This window comes from Crocodylus siamensis, chromosome 2 (assembly GCF_052110815.1).
Source record: "Crocodylus siamensis isolate JL-2025a chromosome 2, ASM5211081v1, whole genome shotgun sequence".
In the NCBI taxonomy this organism is placed as follows: Eukaryota; Metazoa; Chordata; order Crocodylia; family Crocodylidae; genus Crocodylus; species Crocodylus siamensis.
The window spans coordinates 165,474,366-165,491,379 of record NC_143396.1 but is presented as its reverse complement, the minus strand read 5'-3'; the positions used below and the strand labels follow the sequence as shown (position 1 = coordinate 165,491,379).

The following is a 17,014-nucleotide window of genomic DNA, read 5'->3' as shown; positions in this document are numbered from 1 at the left end:
CCCAGAGAGGTGGTAGAATCTCCATCCTTGGAGGTTTTCAAGGCCTCGCTGAACAAAGCCTTGGCTGGGATGATATATTTGGGGATGGTCCTGCTCTGAGCAGAAGGTTGAACTAGATGGCCTCCTGAGGTCCCTCCCAACTCTACTTTTCTATGATCCTAAAAGATTACAGTTACTATACAGGGCTGGATGAAAATGAAAACACTGAAGCTGTTGCTTTAACTGAAACTTAGGCTGACTCTGAAAAAAACAGTAACCTGCTTAGACAGAAAAATTGACGATCCATTTAGTTGGTTATCCCTTACTGATAACATCAGATGTATAGTAGATCTTGGCATTGAATGAAATCAGTAGTATGATTTTACTCAAACAGTATCTGGAAATCCCAGGTGAAAGGTGTTTGAGTAAAGATTAATTTTATAAGAAACCACCTAATGGCAAATGTGTGGAAAGACATTGACTTTTTTCCAGGTACAGCAACCCCCCCCCCCCACACACACACATACACATTATCTTCCCCTCCTTGCATACTCTCTCCAGAGAGAATTTCAAATTATCCCAGTTGCGGACTCTCCTTCATTTGAGATAAGCATTGGCCAGGGATAATATAGGAGCAGCTACGCCTAAACTCTGCTGTGAGTATTTCGCCTGCTTCTGGGCTTTTCTGATTGTTGTTGTAACAGGGTACTCCTCCAGAGACAACTGGATGCTCCCTTGTGGTGGGTCTGCATCTGCCTACCTACTCTGGTCCCCTGGTGTGGCCACTTTTCCTCGTTCTCGCCTGTCACATCTTGGTGTTATTGGAGATGTTTCCTTGAGGCTGCATGGGGCAGCCAGTGCTATGCTTCTGCCTGCACCCGCCAGCCTCAGTCTAGGTTAGCATGCACAGCTTACCAGCAAGACTGCTCCTGGTGCAGCTGCCCAAGTGCTGCTTGGCTCCCCTTATCTCCAGTGGCGGTGGCAGCCCCTGTTGTGTCACTCTGGGTGGGGAGGAAGCTTCAGCTGGCTGGCTCCTGCCCCAGTGTGCAGGGCTCTGGCTGAATTGGGCAGCCGAGTGGGTGGAAAGCAGCCAGGATCTGGAGCTGGAGCCTGCCTGGTGCAGCACAGCAGGAGCAGAAGGGCCAATGCCAGAAGCAAGGGGAGCCGAGCAGCACCAAACTGGCTGCAGCTGCAACAGGAGTAGCCCTCTCGGTAAGCTGTGTGCATTGGCCAAGCCTGCTGGCCAGATGCAGGTTCATGGATTTGGCACCCCCTGTCCCCCATGTAAGGGTACTCTAAATACAGTACTGGGTTTCTGTGTCTTTTCATAAGATGACAATTTTTCCTTAATGGTACAATAAGCACATTATCAATTGGACTAGCTGACAAATTTTCAGCTAATTTTTTTGAGCCAAAATGCAGTTCTTGGTTTACCAAAACATTTTGCAAATTTATGTTTGTTTAGCTGAATCCTAATCAGTCAAAAACAGCATTAACTCTTTTTTGAAAAAGAAATTATATGAACTATTACAAATACTTAATTTTGTGTTCATTTAGAAATTTAATTCAGTTTTATATTTATGAAGTTAAAAAAACCCCTCAAATTGGTTTAGTTTGGGCTGAATGTTTTGTTTAACCTGAAACAGTTTTTTCCAACTTTTTCCTTCAGAAAATATTTTGAATGTTATTTCGTTTCAGGTTGACCCCAAACGAGTTTTTCTTGTTTCTTTCTCAGAATTGCTAACAAATCAGTTATTTATGCTGCTCTAATTATGTGTGCTAATATTTCTCCCATCCAAGTTTTCTCAGGAATAAACGTAACTTCATTGTCGATGGTTATTAGCCCCAGTGCTGAGCCCTAGCATTTGACTAATTTCTCCTCCAGTAGAGCAATACTCATTTTCCTACAGGTCAAAGTGTAGGTGTTATTTTAGGTCTAGTTCATGTTATAGCACATAACTACAAGCATCTAGCTTATAAAGTATTTAGCTATGGTTTGCGTAGTGGCACCAAACAGTAAGCAAAATGCAGCCTGGATCATTCATGTGTGTGGAATGCCATATGGCAGAGAAAAGGATTCAAGTGGCAAAATGTGCAATCTTAAACCACTATGCAAGCAGTACAGTCAGTAAAATGATAGGATTTGTAGGTGTGCACTGTCTGTAAGTGCAATATTTAAAAAAAAAATCTAGATATTTTAAAATAGCTGTAAGTCTATTTTTCCATGCAGTCCATGCTGTAGATTTTATTGGCCCAGAACCTTAAACTGCCTTAAACTGGAAGACTCACCTGAAAATATTATGACTGGCTTATTTTATTCATAGAGTCATAGAAAAGTAGGGTTGGAAGAGATCTCCAGAGATCAACTGTCCAACCAGCTGTTTAAGGTAGGATCATCCCTCTTCAAACCATCCCATACAAATCCTTGTCTAACTTTTTACTAAAACTACACAAATCAACCCTGTTGCACAACTACAAGGCATAGAACCCTAACCTGCCACAGGTAAAGCAGGGGGACAACAGTGGACAATGTCCCGGTGCTGCAAAGGCTGTTAAAATATGCTGGAGAGATCTGAGAAAGAGGGAAACACCCCTGACTACAGAAGAAGGTAAAGCCCTGCACCCTGTACCGATCTGACTGTGCGGGAAAATTCCTTTCTGATCCCAAATATGGTGATCGATCTGACTGTTGGTCATAATATTTTCATATGTTTGTAACAGACTGAGGACTGGTGGCATTAGTATTTAAGGAGTCTTGTTCTGCCAGCAGTGCTTCCTATGATCAAACCAAAGAGTAAAGGAGCACCTTGTTCTCAGGCAGTGGATGCAAAGGTGTTCAGATGTAATGGTAGTCACATTGCTCCTTGTGTCCTTGGCTAGAGAAATTGGTTTGCCTTAACTGTTCTAATCCAATAAGCTGTTCAGTTTGGACACTGAGCTTATTATTAGGGGGCTTGTAACTCAGGTACCTCCTGACCAAAGGACATCAAATGCTCTCTACTTACTCTGCCCCATTAGCTGTTGATGAGTATCCCATCATTTTCCTGAAATCTGGAGAAGCATGGGAGTTTGAGAGCACTTGGAAAAACCAGTGGACAAACCTCAACTGCAGCGATGCTCTGGCAACAAAACAATGTGGAAGATCTTCCATTTGATAGTAAAAGGTTCGTTATGATTGCATGAAAAAGATATTCCGGTTTGTAAAATACCCCAGGAGAGCAAGCTGTAGCTTTGGCACATCTCAGCCATTAGCCGAAAAGGAAAAGCACTACTTCTTTATTTCAAAAGCTGAATCCATGGCTTGCTTATTGCTTTTCAGACTAAGCAAAGTTAGGCCTTAATCAAGAAGGCATCCAAAGGGAAATGCAGCAAGCGGGGTATGCCTACATGAGATGTTTAGTGTGGAGTTGCCTGATTATCTTAAGTCTCAGCACCAACACATATGTCCCTATTTGGCTGCAATAAACCAATAAACACTATAGGTTAGTACTTGACAACACAAGTATTATCCTATGGCAGCATTTAGTATGCTGCAACACACGTGTAGATGCTGAGAGGGCTGGCTGGGATACAAGGGTGCTTCAGTGCAGGGGCTGCCTTCTGGCTAGCCCTGCATTGAAGCACTGCTGTGCCCCATCCAACCCCTCTGCAGCACATTGAGCCAGGTCGGAGCAGCCCCAGGCTGTCAGGCTGACCCCTGTGGCTCCCTGCCAGTTGGAGCTGCTCCACCTCAGCTCTATGCTGCAGTCCTGGGAGCAAGTGTAAACTGCACTGGAGTTTATTCAGTTGAATTAATTTCCCACATATATCAAAAAACCAATCAGTTTTCTCCACCACAAGCTTCAGATTTGATGGATTGCCCAGGAACCTAGCCCTCTTCTTCCTTCAGATGCTCTTCTTTTGTCTCACTTTAAAAGCTGCCTGATCCTCCCCCTCTATGCGGCACTGGTCAGGCCGCAGCTGGAGTACTGCGTCCAGTTCTGGGCGCCACACTTCAAGAGGGACGTGGACGATATGGAAAGAGTCCAGAGGAGGGCCACTCGTATGATCAGGGGTCGGCAGGGCAGGCCTTATGAGGAGAGGCTACGGGACCTGAACCTGTTTAGCCTCCACAAGAGAAGGTTAAGGGGGGACCTTGTGGCCTGCTACAAACTGGTCAGGGGGGATCAGCAGGTATTGGGGGAGTCCCTGTTCCCCCGTGTGCTGCCAGGAGTGACCAGGAATAACGGTCACAAGCTGGCAGAGGGTAGGTTTAGATTAGATATTAGGAGGCGCTACTTCACAGTCAGGGCGGCTAGGGCCTGGAACCGGCTTCCAGGGGAAGTGGTGCAGGCTCCTAGCCTGGGGATTTTTAAAAAGAAGTTAGATGAGCACCTTGCCGGGGTCATCTGACCCCGGTGCTCTTTCCTGCCAAGGCAGGGGGTCGGACTAGATGATCTACCTAGGACCCTTCCGACTCTAGCTACTATGAAACTATGAAACAATGTATTGAATTTCTTGTGGACTTCTATCAGGCCTTTGATTCAATGCGAAAAGCAAGATTGTGGGTTCTCATGAACTGTCTGTGGGATAGTTGTATTATATATAGAAGAGTTTTTTATGGTGGAATGTAAAGCTGTTTTTGGGTTAATGGTAAATACAAGGTGTGATTTCCTATCTTCACAGGTGTTTATCAAGACTGCATCTTGTGACATTTTTGTTTACTATTGGCATTGATTGGTTAAAACTGAAAGAGGCAAATGTTTGCAATGTTGAATTAAACATCACATTATTTTAAGATCTTGAATGTACCAGTAACATTGTGTTAATTAGCACAATTTGGTGAATTGCTGCAGTTAATGGATGGAGTTGCTAGGTAAAAAACATTGTATAAGTGTAAGTTATCAAGCTAGACCAAGCTATCTGTAGCCATTAAGCAGCTTTCAACACTTGATCACTATCCACTCAGCACTAATCTGTCTAAATGAAATATTGAACAGATGGACATGGATGGGGAAGCATCATAAAGCTGGAAGATGCTCAGAAAACTTGGATGCTTGTATAGGAGTAGTTGCCACTAAGTTTTGTGTGCTTTGGTTATCTCTGACACTGAGCTTTATGTGAAGCTGGGGGTCTGTAAACCACATTTATGTGAACTTTATTTCCCAGCAGTGAAAGTGGTCACGCTGAAAAGCCAAAGAGCAACGGATTAATGTTTTCTATTTCTTCTTTGTCAGCTTCTCTTCTATTAAAGTCCAGGATATGATCAGCAATTAAGATGTTCAGCCTAGCACCCAGATCCATAAGCTCTGTTTCAGTTTTGTCAGTTTTCTTAGTATAGATCTACTTAAATGGCATACTACCACCAAAACTTTGCTGGCACAAGATCATTAACAATGGATGTAAATTGACCAACTAGACATTTTTTAAGGACCTAGGTAGAGATGAGGCTGGATAGCATTCTGTCCCCATGTGGCCCATGAGGGGTTAATGTGGGATTCCCACCTAGCTACCACTCCTCACATTGTTTCTGCTGCTACAGCAGCAGGGGTCTCCAGGCTTCCTCTTTTTCTCCTTCAGCTTCTTCCTTCTCCCACTCCCAGAGATAGAGAGGTGCAGTGAGAAGGGGCCCAAAGAGGGGTCTGTTCTGCTTGCACGCTTCACACAGCTAGGGAAGGAGGGGTCAGACAGCGAGCATGACCAGGAAAAGTGGCTGTATGCACATCCAGAAGAAGAGCTGGGCTGCCCACGTTTGATCACAAAGTAAGAGTGAAGATAGTTTGTCTGTCTAATGGGGAGGATACCAGGAGGACATGCAACCCAAGGGCCTGTAGACCACAGGGCATGTGGCCCCCTCACTGCTCCGAAGTTGGACAACCCTGATTTGGGTTCAGAGTGCTGAACATTTTTCTGGGTGGACCTAAGCTGTAATCAAGTAGAGGCTCTCATCAAGTTATTTCTGGATTACTGTGACCATTTTTTGGTCTGGCAATTGCAGTTGGTTTATTCTGCCAAGCTCCATTGCTTACTTGCTAAATTTTCAAGGAAGGAAATTTGTGCTTTCTCTTACATTACATTTCATGCCTAGGGAGGAACCCCTGCCCTATAAAGATTCAAAGAGTTCTTTCCCAGCAATACTTGGACTACAGTTCCTGTGCCACAAATGGCTCTTCAGCTGAACAGTGCTATCATTTTTTTTTAATTGCATGTATTGGGATATGTCTTTTCTGCAGTTATAAATAATGCAACACTTACACAGGTTTTTTCAGGGGGGGTGTTGTTTTGGGTTTTGTTTGGTTTTGTTGTGGTCACTGTCTCCCCAGGGTAGCAACACAGAACACAGTGTTCCTTTGTTTGTCTATCACTCTTTTTAATTTTTCTCATCCCAAACTGTCCAATCCCCTGGCTCTGTGCCAAGCATTCTTTATATGGTGCACCAGTCCTCCGGCACTGTGCCAGCCACATTCCTTATAGGGAGCCTGTTGTCTCTTACTTGCCTAGTGTCCAGTCACAGCACTCGCATCTCCCAGTGCCCGGAAGGTTTAATTTTGTTGCTTAGTTCTAGGAAGGCCTGGACTATGGCTAAAAGCCTTAGCATAACTCCTTTTCCCCACTAAAGTCACATTCACAGTATGTTACTATAGACTTACAGTCATTTAGAGTCTATATACATGTTATATAAAGTCTTTGTAATCAGCAAACAGGCAGCTGCCTAGTTCAGGAGTTGTCAACCAAGGGTACATGTACCACTGGGAGTACTTGAGAAGGCCCCAGGAGGTACGTGTGGGTGGATGGGGACAGAGCACCATCCCATGCAGGCGCTGCCCACCTGGCCGGGTGGGGGGGTGGCTGGGGAAGCTCGCACAGCTGCATGCCACCCCCCCTCCCATCCCCTGCTCAACCTCTGGCCGCATGCCATTTCCCCCAGCCCCACTCCCGGCTTGATGGCCAGGGGTATGCTGCCCCGCATCCAGCCACCAGGGGATACAATGATCCAAAAAGTCTGAAAACCCCTGGCCCAGTTTATCTTAACAGTCTATTTTTCTTTTTATCTTAGTCTCTCGTGGCTCCCGACTCTCAGTTTTCATGGTTCTCAATCTAACCAGCTCCCAGGAGAGGTCTCACCGTATCTCTGGCAGGTAAGTTACCTTTGCTTTCCTGAATAGCAGCTTTCCTCTCCCAAGCTGCTGTCGGTTAGGTCCTACGCCTCTGCACAGGTTTCCGCAACCTTCATCAGCTGCTCTCACTCATCTTCTGTCGCCTTCCAGGGGTTGAGGCTTACTGACAGTAGTCTTTTTGACTGGTCCCCGCTGTTTCAATTTCCAGTAATTTACTAAACTCTCTCCACAGGTGCGGGAGACTCCCAGCAGTGAGCCGCTGTGTAATGATGTCATCACTCTAGTGCCTTGTGCTGCAGGATCCCAGTAAGTATTCATGGCACATGCATCGTAACAGGTCAGAAGTTCTCTTCCCTGTTACGGCCCCTACTTAATAATATATTTACATTACTTTTTCACATAATAATTCGAATATGTAAAATAAACAAAATGGGGGCCCCTTCTTCACTTAGGGCCCTAGTTTGCCTGTGCAGTAATCCAGCCCTGTCGGAGACAGCTCCTGCCAGCTCTGCACAGGGCCAGTCCCTACCTGCTCCCCCTGGGCTGGCCTCTGGACCACTGCCACTGTGGCTGGCTCCCCCTGCCCTCCCCCACACATTGCGAGGGTGTGTGTGAGGGAGACTGGGGGGCTACCCCTCCACACACCTGTTTCCGATTTTCTAGCATCCATCCCAGTCCCTGTTGGCTGTCGTGCAGGCCAGGGAGCCCCTCAGTCCTAGGGGGGCCCCTCCAATGCTATTACCAATGGCAGCGGCCTAAGAGGATCCTACAGTGCCAGTAGGGCCCCTCCAATGCTCCAGCTGCCTTGGCAGCCCCCACCCCCATCATCCTCCCTGCTGTGGTGAGTTCTGTGCCCCACTCCACAACAGTGTGCTTCCTCCCACCCTCCTGTGCCTGTGTGTGTGTGCTCCCTGGCCCCAGCCTCCCCTCATCCACATACTGCCCCTCCCCCTACTCTCCTGCCTCTGCTGCCCCAGCACAAGCCAGCCCCCACCCCTACAACACAATACACCCCACTTCACCCCATAATGCAGCCAGGAGGAGGCGCCTGCCCAATCCTTCCTGACCCTTTCAACCCCCCTGCCAAGTGGAGGGGGAGTCCCATGGCTTCCCCTTCCCTTCCCTCCCCATGTCATCCCCACTCCCTCGTGTAGGTGGGCAGGGGTCCCCTGAGGGCTGGCAACAAAAGAGGTGGAGCCAGGAGAGCTAGGGGGCTCCCATGGGTCAGACTCTCTTCCCCGCCCTGCCCCTCCTCACAAGAGACCCAGGGAAGGGGCAAGAGGAAGGGCTTCTTGGGAATCTCCTCCACACCTGGGGGTGGGAAGGGCAAAGGCCTGCCCCAAAGCACCTTAATGTGCGGCCCACTGTGGGGAAGCCTCAGGGTCCCCTTCCAGGGGTTCCTCATTCTAGTTTTCTATGTGGTGGGGGACCTGAGGTGCTACATTCAGGCATGCAGCTTCCATGCCACACACCGGGATGCTTATGCCAGGAGTGTCCCCTAAGTCAGCACAGGGGGCACCAAAGAACCCCACTGGAGACAGGTGCCCCCCCTATCAGCACTCCTGGCACCCCAGCTGCAGCACCCAGCCTCACTGCAAGCTCAGGGTTCCCTGTGCCTCAGCCCCCAACAGGGGCTCTGGGGGGAAAGCAGACAGAAGAGGGGAGGGAGTGGGGTGTCCCAATGCAGCTACCCCAGGGGCAGGTTTGGTGGTAGAGCCCTCCCCCTTCAATGACATGGGGGAGATGGGAGCCCTGGGGTTCACCCCAGTGAGCTCCAACAGGGAAGAGCTCTGGGGAGAGTACTAATACCACCATGGTGCCCAATTGGTATCCTCCAGCACCCCCAGAGAATGCCCATCCTTGTGGTCCCAACACAGAGGGGGTTGAAGCAGTGTCCCACTGACCAGCAGAAAACCATGAGCGGGACCCTGCACAGGCCCACCCTGTGCTCTGCCCTACCACCCCTGGAGCTGACCCCACCTCCACCCCAACGGGTACACTGCTCCCTTTGCTGGTGTCGGGGGAAGTCAGCAGACTGGGTGGTTCAGATGGTGCTCCACCAAGCTTCTGCCCCCACTGGGACAGAGGAGGGGGAAATCACCACCCTTCCAAACAGGTTGAGCCTGTTAAACCACAAGGCCAGGAAGAAGAATGAGAGGCTGTGGGCCCCGTAAAGTCCACAGACCTCTTCGCCCTGGCAGTCCCCAGGGAAGAGCTGCTCCAGTTTCTGGTAAAGGAGAGTACACAGTGCTCCCTGAATAAGGTACAGCTCACGCTGGACAGCTGGGGGGACTTCCACTGTGTCCTCAACACCATGAGGGTGCTGGTGGGTCCTAAGGGCCTGGAGGCTGGTCTCCACCTCCAGGTCCCCAGGGACGCTCACCCAGGACACTAACCTCCTTGCTGAGCCTCTGCTGTAGAACCCGCAGCTGTTGGTGCTGGCAGCGGGGGTGCCTAGGGTGCACCAGAGGATGGTTCTGGCTCACATCACCCATATCAGAGACCTCCTGGATTACGCCAAGCAGGTGTGGCCAGATCCCACTGCACTGGCCTGGTGCATGGAACTGCTCACAATGTGAGCAGCCTGCCAGGTAATCCAGGAGGTCAAGGCTGCCTTACCCTCCACTGCCCTCGCCTACATTGATCAGGTCCAGCACGAGGGTGGTCTCCACTTCCTGTGTCCCCCAGCCCTTTGGAGTGCATTGTGGGGCCCTTGTCTCAGCGGGCCCCATGACTGTCCCTGCCTCATCATCTGAGCAGGCTTGGGGACATGAAGCCAGTCTGGATTTGGGTGTCAGAAGCAGACTGGCTAAGTTTGCAGATGACACCAAACTGGGGAACCGCAGTTATGCTGGAGGATAGGCTGAGGATTCATTCTGACTTAGATAGGCTTGCAAAGTGGGTGGATGAAAATCTGATGACCTTCAATATAGAGAAAAGCAAGGTGCTTCACCTTGGGAGAAAGAACACACATCATAGGCTTGATAGTGTTTCACTCACTAGCACTATGTCCAAGAAAGACTTGCGGGTCATAATTGACCACAAGATGAATATGAGCCACCAATGCAATGCCACAGCTGGCAAAGCAAATAAAACTCTGGCTTTCATCTACTGATGCATCTCAAACAAGACCCAAGATGTCATTCTCTTGCTTCACTCAGCCTTGGTGAGGCTGCAGGTAGAGTAATGCATCCAATTCTGGGCTCCACACTTTAAAAAACATGTGGAGAAGCTTGAGAGACACATGCATGTTCAGAGGTCAAAAGCGTAGACCTTATAAAGAGAGGCTGAAAGACATGGGACTCTTCAGCTTGGAAAAACACAGGCTCAGAGGGGACTTGATGGCAGCCTAAAAGTACATCGGGGTGTATATCAGGACCTGGGAGAAGGTCTGTTCACCAGGGCTCCCCTAGGGAAGACTAAGTCCAATGGTCACAAACTGCTAGAGGACCACTTTACACTGGACATAAGGAAAAGTTTCTTAACTGTCCAAGTCTACAGGTCTGAAACAGACTCTCCCCGGAAGTGGTGCAAGGACCTACTCTGGACATGACCCAATGATCTTGCAAGGTCCCTTCCAGTCCTAATGTCTATATGTACCAGCCTGTTCTTGAACATCTGGTCACGTGCTCTGCACCCCTGGATGCTCGAAGTTGTCCTCCTGTCTGTCCCTGTAATCTCAAGCTGATGTTGTTGGCCCGACTCGTCTCTCCCCAATCTTTCCTGCCACGACTTTGATCTTATTACAGCGGTGGGGATTGACTATCGGAGCTCCTCATACCAGGGACCAAGGGACGTCTATCTTCCGCGAAGCTCCTCCTCCCTTCTACCTCACCCTTACACCCCACCTTGATGGATCTCAGTGGTCTTTGGCCACATCCCTCTGATAGTTGGGGCTCGGTGCCTTCTTCCCAGTGGGCTATAGGAATCCAGTTAAGTGCTCCCCCCTTTTCTGCTCTTTTCCCTCCTACCCGCTGCCTGTTCTGGCCCCGGCTACACCCTGTCAGTGCTCTATACCTCACATCCCCTCCAACAGTGGGTAACAAAAGCAAAACACAATATAGCACTGGCAAAAAAACACCAGATACCAAGGGCTGCCCTTTGCCCCTTTATATGCCTGCTCCTACCACCCGCTCTATTGCTACCAGTCGCAGTCTTTCAGGCTCTGAGCAGCCTAGACTCGGTCTGGGGTCAGCCGACTGTGTTCTTGGTGGATCCTCTTGGCGTGTCTCCCCCACAGCTCTTCTTTGGGGCAGTCTGCGCCCTCTGTGATCCCACCTGGTCCAGAGATCTGGCTTCTGCTGCCCCTTCTTATCCTTTGTGGGGTCCTCCAGGTTTCAGTATTTTCCAGCCCTCCTCTGCCTCCGCACCACGACCTTGCTTCCTCGCCCTCTGCCTTGTTGCCGGCAGCAACCTCCTCCTGCGGAATCTTGGTCTCCCCACTGGGGCTGCAAGCCCCTGCGCTCCTCTGCTCCAAGGAGACTCAGAGAGTGCTTCCCCCACCGGTGCTCCTCTTGATCTCTCTCCCTCGGGGCTGCACTCAGTTGCTTTTAAGTCCCCTGACCGGCTCCTGCAGCTGTGGCCATCAGCTGGCTGCAACTTTATAGAAACACGGCTAATGAGCCGCTCGGGTCCTGCCACCACTTCCGGTTTCATCGTGGTGCTCTCTAAAGGTAAGAACCTTTCTATTTGTTTTTCTTTTCTTTTTCTTATTTCTGTGTCCCATTCTTTCTCCCCGGGTTCCTCCTGGGCTCCCTGGGGTTTTCCCTTTGGCTGCTCCCGAGGACACTATGAAATCTGTGACATGCTGGGGACCTCCTAAACTATGCCAAGCAGGGAGGACAGATCCTGCTGCACTGGCCCAGCACATGGAGCTGCCCACACTGTGTGCACTTTGGTGCCTAGTCTAGGAGGTCAAGGCTGCCCTCACCTACATTGACCAGGTCCTGCGCAAAGACAGTCACCACCTCCCAGTATCCCCCAACCCTCTGAAGCTTGTCACTGGGCTCCTGCTTAGGCAGGCCCTACGGCACTCCCTGACCTACCATCTTACAAGGCGGGAGGGTACCAAGCTGGTCTGCTTTTGAACTGCCCACCATCCCCAGCTCTACATGCTCATACTCTGCATTGTCTAGTGTCCACCATCCTGTCCTCATATCCCACCCTGACAAGTGGTGGGACACAGTAGGTGAAGGCAGAGGTGAGTCCCTAGTGGACAATTCTGTATTGCAATTGATCCTGCGAGCCACTGGGGACCTCAGCTGGCAGCTCCTGCATAGAGCCATCACCACAGGTGTGTATCTGGTGCAGTTCACAGACACCCCCTGGCACCTGTCCCTTTTGTGAGCAGAGGGAGACCCTGGCACACATGTACCTGGAGTGCGCCAGGCTGCAGCCCCTCTTCTGCCTTCTCCTGGCTGTAATTCTCTCTGCACCTTTTTTATTATGCAGTACCTGTCTGTAGCCCCACCAAGCCCTGGGACCTGCTGGTCGACCTCCTCCTGGCTCTGACCAAGCTGGCCATCTGTAAGACCGGGAAGGAGGCTCTGGCTGGGGGGAAACCCAGGTGAGTGTGGAGCTGTCTTCCTCCCACTCCCTCACTCGTGTCTCCAGGTGGAGTTTCACTGCTCTGGTCAATATTCACAGGCTCCCTTGACTTTTTCGGGGGGCAGTGGGTGCTGGGCTGGCCTGTGTGCTCTGCTCCGTGTTCCCTTCCAAATCCCTTGTCATTAACCTGTGACCCCACTCCTGTTCCTGATTTCTTTTTTTGTTGTCTCAGGTACTCAGTTGATGTGTCCTCAGTGGCCTCCTCCCTTCTTAAGGCCTCTTTTGTTAGGCCTGTGACCACCAGAGGGCACTAGTACTTCTCCTTGGCGGCTGCTGTAAGGGGGCCAGGGAGCAGTAGGAACCTGAGAGCTGCTGCAGGCTCCTGCTCTCCCCACCATCACCACCACCACCACCACCTCCTCACCTGGACCTACAGCCTCCATCCTCTCTCAAGAAGAGTTGGGGGGAGGTCCTCCCTCACCTTGCACCAGCCACCACGTGCTGCTGCACCTGCCTGCAGTGAGAGGATCTCAGAGCGCCACTGGGACTCCTTCAGCAGCAGTACTGTCAGCTGTCCTGCTAGCTGCTCCAGCAGCAACCCCTGTGTCTGCCCTCCCATAATGAGTCCTGTGTTCCACTCCCTCTCTCCCTGTGTCTTGTGATTTGCTGCATAAGCCAGCAGCGTGCTTCCCCCTCCCTCCTGTGTCCTTGTTTTTCTATATTTCACCCCAGCCCGCCCCTCACATGCATACCACACTCACGCAGCCCCCCACCTACTGCAGCTAGAGCCCCCCACCCTCCACAACAAGCCACCTTTTTCTTACAGGTGAAGGGGGAGCTAACAGCTTCTCATCTCGCACACCCCTGACCCCTTCCCAAATAGCTCATGGCAGGGCAAGGGCAAGGCCCCCCAATCCTCCCAGGGCTGCCACAGCAGTAGCCCCCAACCAAAGGGCTGCCAGTATGAGCCAGAGGAGATTTTAGAAAGGGCCACAGCAAAAGCAGCCAGGGCAGGGGAAAAATCCTTGACCTCTTGGATTTTTCTTCTGTTTAACCTTTCTCTGCCCTGTTACAGCTACTTGTTAAACAAGGGACTTAAGTATTGATCTGAGTTTTAGCTACTTCTGCTAACTATCTAGGTTAGTTACTCTTAATTAAAGAATTAACTTACCATAAAGAGCCCCATTCAAAGACAGCAGAGGAGCAAACTGACTTGTGAACTATCTTGCAAACTGTCCTGTTCTCCCCTGCTTGCTGGGAAGGGTTGTGGTGGGGGGAAAGATCTCCTTTTGTGTTCTCCTGGGATTGGACTGGGTCTACCCCCTTGTTAGGGCTTTTGTCAGACACAGGCAGAAACCATTCATATGCAGGTTTCCCTCATTTTATGCTGTACATGTGTTCCTGGAAAATGGTGCACAACTCAAATTGGCATAAAGGGAACCCACTTTACAATGTAACAAACAGGGATGTGTTCCAAGACCTCGACTGTACTGACCCCCAGAGCCATTTCTACCACTTTCACAAGACAATTTTGGTACTCACCAACAGCAGACAGTACACACAAGCACAGGGTGGGGGTGAATGTTTAGTTGGTGTGAAGAGAGGGTGGTGAAGGGTCTTCGGTATCAGACCCCACATCACTGGTAGGACACACGAGCAGGGTAACATCCATAGGAGGTAAGCTAGCAGGATGCTTAGAACCCATAATGGGGATGGCAACTACAGAAACGTGTTGCAGACAATGAGCAAGGAGCACAGATCCACACAGGAGACTATGCACATCACTCCTACAGTGCACCTCACAAAGCAGCTGACTGGAGGTTTCCACCACACTGATCCCATAAGAGTGAATTTACCTTGCATATAATGAATTTTTGGTATAAAAAGGATCATCACATAAAAGCAAATTTGCACATACAGAACCCATATAAAACAAGGGAAACCTGTAGCAATATTCACTGGCTTCTCGGAGCACATGGCCTAAGTAAACACCCAAGCAAACTCATCCCGTTCCCTCATGCTGAACATAGAGTGATAAACTGGGATCCTGGTTTTCCCTGATAGAAAAATCACAAATTCTCTGATAAAAATCCCAGAATCTATGATTAAAATGAAAGGCCCTCCACAGCCCTACTGGTGGCTCTCACCCCCAACCCACATTGCCCCCACCTTTGCTGGTGTCCCTTGCCTGCCACCCACAGCCCCTGCTCCCCCAGCTGCCAGGGCTATGGGGCCAGGGAACCCAGGTCCACAGCCTCCTGCTTCTGGCAGGAGGTGACAGCTGCTGCAGCGGATCAAAACCCGGCTCTCCTCCTCCCCACCCCCCAGTCCCTCCCACCTCCTGCAGGCTGGGCAGGTGGGCAGCTCCCAGTTGCTGCATGCAGTCCTGGATCTTGGCACAGGTCAGGTGTGGGATTATGCTGCCTACTGTGGGCTTGGACTTCACGCTCTGCTGTCCTCAACTTTTGAACTTTCTTGTCGCAGGACCTTTTTGGGTGTTTATTGTTGGGAGAGGTATGGGAAGCATGCAAAAGAAACAGCAGAAAAATACAGAAATCCCAGTGTTTTAACCCAGAGAAAAAGATTGGATCAGCTGATGGCTGACATCTGGGCCCAATGAAATGTTTTTCTGCTGCTGGATTCCTCATGTACAGGGAAACAGCACTAAGTACAATTCCATTCCACAAGCCTGAAGTTGGTTCCTTACTCCTAGTTCCTTCTTCCTGGTTCCTTCTTCCTGGTTTCCAGTCTTTTTTTGAAAGTTAATCTATACCCAGTAAAAGTTTCTTATTAATGAATTTCTAAAGAGAGAATGTCATTAGCTATGCATATTTACTAACTAATTTGTAAAATAATATCCTGCATCAAGTACCAAGCCCTAATGAAGGTTCAGATTAGGATGGGATTATGGGGCAAAATACTTCTTGGGCCACCCCAAACTTCCAGTCAATGCCACCAGGGGACTGTCCCAAAGAACCCTGAGTGCAGTCCTGCCCAGCCCAAAGCGCAGTTTGGCCCTGTCCAGCTGCAAACTGATAGCCCCCCGTGCCCACTGTATTCATACAATGGATCAAATAAGGAATTGGCTTTTGGACTGGGATTACAGATGGAAATCCATTTTGGGCCACCAAACACCGTGACTCTGTGGCACCAGGGGACTCTCCTGGATATATCTGACCAGAGTCTTGCCTGGACCAAAACGTGGTTTCTCTGTGCCAACCTTTCAACTCACAGCTCCCATGCCCACTGTACTAAGTATAATGGCTCAAATAAGGAACTGGCTTTTGGACTCAGATTATGGCTGGAAATCCTTTTTAGACCCCTCCCACACCATGCCACTGTGGCACTGCGGGACTCTCCTGGACATCCCTGACTAGAGTCTTGCCTGGCCCAAAGCATGGTTTGGCCCTGCCAGGCTGTCAACTGACAGTCAGCCCCCCATGGCCACTGTACTAAGTATATGGACCCAAATAAGGAACTGGTTTTGGGCTGGGATTATGACTGGAAGTCCTTCGCCCACCCCACACCATGCCTTTGTACCAGATTAAGGCTAATAATTACAACACCCAGTTCTAAGTTAGTTAACCTAGTTTCTGGGTGGCAGCTAGAGGTAAATGTGAAAAGCTATTGAAAAATCCCTAGCAGCATCTATATGCATGCTCCATGGTGGGTAAGGGGGTGTGGCACTTTAATTAAAATGGCTCTGAGAGGCACTCCATTTAAAGCATTAGCACTATCACATGTATTCAGTGCCTCATGCTTCAAAATGGCAGTGGGTGTGCTTTAACAAAGCTTGTTCGACAAGCTTTAGTTAAAGTGCCCCCACTGCCATTTTGAAACATTGGGACAGTGAATACACATGATGCATAGAGTGCTGGAGCACACTAAATAGCACACGCCAGCAGACTTGCAGCAGACACATGCTAAATACTATGCGTCGGAGCAGAGGTCCATTGCATGTATAGGTGCCCTATATTTGGATGCAAACCATTCTCCCTGCCATCCAGTGCCTGATGGGACAGCAACATAGAGGTCTTAATGGTTGGGTGTCAAGTGTCAAGTTCACACTCAAAAAACAAGCATTGAATTGAGCAGGGACATGCCCAGATTTCTTCAGCTGGCTCCCTTGGTAGTGAGGATGTGTTCTGGGATGATTCCAAGAGGGTTTTGCCCCATGATCCCAACAGAAAGGCATCTCCTTATTGGTAGCAATAAAAATAGCACACAGAGATGGGGAATAAATTGGAGCCTAGCACGGCCAAAACTCTGGCTAGGGATGTCCAGGAGAGTCCCCCAGTACCACAGCGGCATGGCATAGGCTGGTCCATGCAGGATTTCCAGACATAATCCCAATCCAAAAGACAATTCCTTATTTGGGTCCATATACTTTG

General features: G+C 49.7%; 1 long non-coding RNA gene across 1 annotated transcript; it reads left to right on the top strand.

The window, feature by feature from the left end:
• The first annotated feature begins 3,049 nt into the window (after positions 1–3,049).
• LOC149871056 (uncharacterized) lies at positions 3,050–15,385 on the top strand. The gene is made up of 4 exons (XR_016440514.1): positions 3,050–3,143; positions 7,016–7,097; positions 7,309–12,642; positions 12,856–15,385. It is a non-coding gene; the product is annotated as an uncharacterized LOC149871056 (long non-coding RNA).
• Positions 15,386–17,014: the final 1,629 nt, after the last annotated feature.